The sequence below is a fragment of the Rattus norvegicus genome, chromosome 15 (assembly GCF_036323735.1).
Source record: "Rattus norvegicus strain BN/NHsdMcwi chromosome 15, GRCr8, whole genome shotgun sequence".
NCBI lineage: Eukaryota > Metazoa > Chordata > Mammalia > Rodentia > Muridae > Rattus > Rattus norvegicus.
In genome coordinates, this window is record NC_086033.1 from 55981429 (window position 1) to 55984900 (window position 3472).

Here is a 3472-nt window from a genome sequence, read left to right on the forward strand (position 1 = left end):
GGCCTGAGGAAAGGTGAGGGATCTTGACAATCCAAGTTTCATTTTTATTGTCATCATCTAGCACTATATAAACGGATAAGAAAGACTGTCTTTAAATTGTCCATATACACTTAATAATAAAGATAATTATATGAGAATCTCTGAAAATTATAATTTACTAACCAATTAGGCCTCTATGAGTGCCTTTGTTGATTTCAAAACAATTCTTATTACAGATATAATAATAAATCTTCAGATTTCCTAAGACCCTATTTAATTAGGAAAAAAAACAAATTTTTTATTAGGTTTACAAATGCTCAGTAGTGACACTGAAACCATCCCAAGGACAATAAAGGGGTTCTTTTTAAATGAGGGTTGCTTAGAAGACTCTTTTGCCTAGTACAAGTGGGCATTCTCAGAGCATGCCCACTTACAATCTAGAAGCCTGAAACCCTTTCAACAGCTAAAGCCCAGGTTGAACTGCTTCAGCAGTTCTGTGTCTCTAGTAGTTCAGTTCCTTTGCCCTTGGGAAGCCTAGAGCAACAACATATTAAATGATTGTCATGTTTAACATCCTTCATCTTCTATCAGGAAAACTAAGTGGTATTTCCAGAGTGTGCTGAGACGGGCTCTCACATAGCTTAGATGGTCTCAGGCTCCCAATCCTTCTCATGTACCCCAACTCCTACTCGTACTTTGATCCTTCAAAATATCTGCACTTCAGGGTATTAATGCTCTCACTAAACATGGTCAGTTATTTTTCTAGAAGTTTGGTAGAAAAACTTTGACTTCATATTTAAACAAACACACACATGCATCGTCATTTTCTTATGATAAATCTGGAAGCTAAAAATACATGTACCTCTTTCAGGCTATAACCAGCACCCTAGTGCTTTGTGTTTACACTTCTTTTCTGCAACGTGGGTGGAATGTTTTGATGGCATTTTCCAATCAACCAAGCACACATACAAGTTCCAAGACTTTACGTTGTGAATTTGCATACATTTCTCTTGTCCTGCCAGCACATGCTTACACACAAAAGTAAACATTAGCTGTAACAAATGCAGGGCTTGCTCTCCCTTTCTCTCCACCCCCAGGCTCCAGACGTTTGCATCTCCTTCAGTGTGAAGAAGACTGTGTCCTTATGCTTTTTCTTTCCCTGGAGGACTTAGAGCTTCACGCAGTTATGCGGAACAGCTGGTGGTACTCTCAAGATTGTCTAGAAGGCAAAATGCAGATGGTGATAACCAACCACACATTGTCATTTTTTTCCCAGATACTCCCCTCAAAAGATAAAATTTGCACTAGTGAAATGAGCACATTTTCATGCCAGCAAAGAGAAGACTGCTAATAGGCAATGATGTTCTCTGAACTCTTTAAGCCTACCAACAACCCCCTCCCCCAGCACTGTCACAGCTACTAAGGCTTAAGGCCAAGGACAAGCATCAGAAGCTTTTGACCACTAGAACTGAAAAAGACTGTTCTGGATATTTAAGGTAACTGCCTCAGTGGAGGACACCATGGAGACCACAAACTCACAGAAGCCCAGACATTTACCTCTGTGGTCCTTACCAGGGCAGTATTTGGATTGAATTGACTACCAGAAGGGTAAAGAACCAATAAATGAAAGGCTGGTAGACATTATAGGAAGAGAGGTGGAACCTCAGGAAAGACACAATAAACATTTATCACAATTCAGGGTTCCAGCACTCTCACCTGACTCATCGTATGTAACTGTTAGCTTCTTCAGTTTCTTCATGCATAAATTGGGGTAACATTAACCTCAAAGGTGTTATGAGACCTAAACCATATTGTATGGGAAACATACAGAGAGCACTACAGTGGTTTCTCACAAGTAGATTTCTGAAGAGAAGCAGAGCAACCCTGCCTTCTCTGAGTTACAGAGCTCAGGCTGAACTAAAGGAATGACATGGAAACACAGAACTCTTCTCTGTACGAGATAAACAACTCAACTGGTACAGTGCATGCTAGTGACACATTTGCTTGCCTTGACCTCACCAACTAGAGAGCCCTATGGAATAGATAAACCTGCTATTATGGTAGTGAAGAATTGTCCCATAATATAATCTAGTGGCTTAAGATTATTTTCCAGTTGCTAATGAAAGAGAAATGTGCCAAAAATATAGTCTGCAAGATTAAGTCTGAACTCACTTACCACAAGAAAGGCAAAACCACCCTTCCAAGGTCAAGGAAAAGTCAGAGTCTCTAACTTAAGAATTATTGGCCTCTTATATCTTACCTTGCAAACCTGAATAATGAATTTAGGGAGAACTGTGAGGATGTGCAGGGCCCAGCTGAAGAGAATGCCCTTTTGGTGCGATCCTGACTGCTAGGGAATCAAGGTGTAGGTGTGAATCCGCATCCATGCTGTGAATCTTCCACGTAAAACTCCCAAAATATTGCCAACAACAAGCCATGCCTGAGACCCCTGTTCCCGAACCTTGAATTCCTTCATCTGGCATGCATATTTTTCCTTTGCTTCCCTTTACCTTTGTTTTTATTATTCCCCCCCCCAAAAAAAATGGTTCTCAAACTTCCTAATGCTGTGGCCCTTCAATACAGTTTCTAATATTGTGATGACCTCTAACCATAAAATTATTTTGTTGCTCCTTCATAACTATAATTTTGCTACTGTTATGAACCCTAATGTAAATATATGACATGCAGCAGGATATCTGATATGTGACACCCCCCCCAAACGGGTCGCCACCCACATGTTGAGGACTACTGTTCTACATATGTCTATGGAAATCTACTGCCTGCATACATTTGTTATCACAACCACCTTAGTTTGACATTGCTAAAATTTTATGGCGACATTCTTCTATTCCTGTCACTAAAGTAAATACCTTTTCTCTCTGGCTAGTCCATTCCTCCTGAGAGTGTGTGTTTTTAGAGAGAAAGTATTATGACTCAAAGGTACCCTGCTACCTGGGAGGAAATTAAATTTCCTTATTTGCTGAGATGTACCACAACCCAGAGGGTTGTGGACCTGTGGTGCCTTCTCCTGAGACTTACCAACATCATCCAGTGGGTCTCATTGAACAGAATCATGCACTTTGTTGCCCCCACGCACAGGGACAAGGACATTCTAGGCCACTGTGATTATTTATGACTAGTATCTTCTTGAATGAAGAATAAATATTCTGGAGTTAAAGCCAAAACAAAACCGGTGAAGGGCAATAACAATGATCATACATTATCTATGTTTGAAAAAAATAAGTAAATCAAAACCTAAGTCGGTATGTTTAAATGCCAATGCATAGCTGACATATACATGAGGAGTGGGAAACAGGGACCACTCACAGCACAAGAGAGCCTACTTACTGCCCGGTGAATTGCTAAACTGTGTGCAATAGGGAAGAGGAACCAGGCAGGGACTCCTGGTCTGCATCATTAAAAAAATCTAGAATAGACAGGGCAGGGAGAGAGGGAGACAGAGACAGACATAATGAACACACCCCAAATGTCC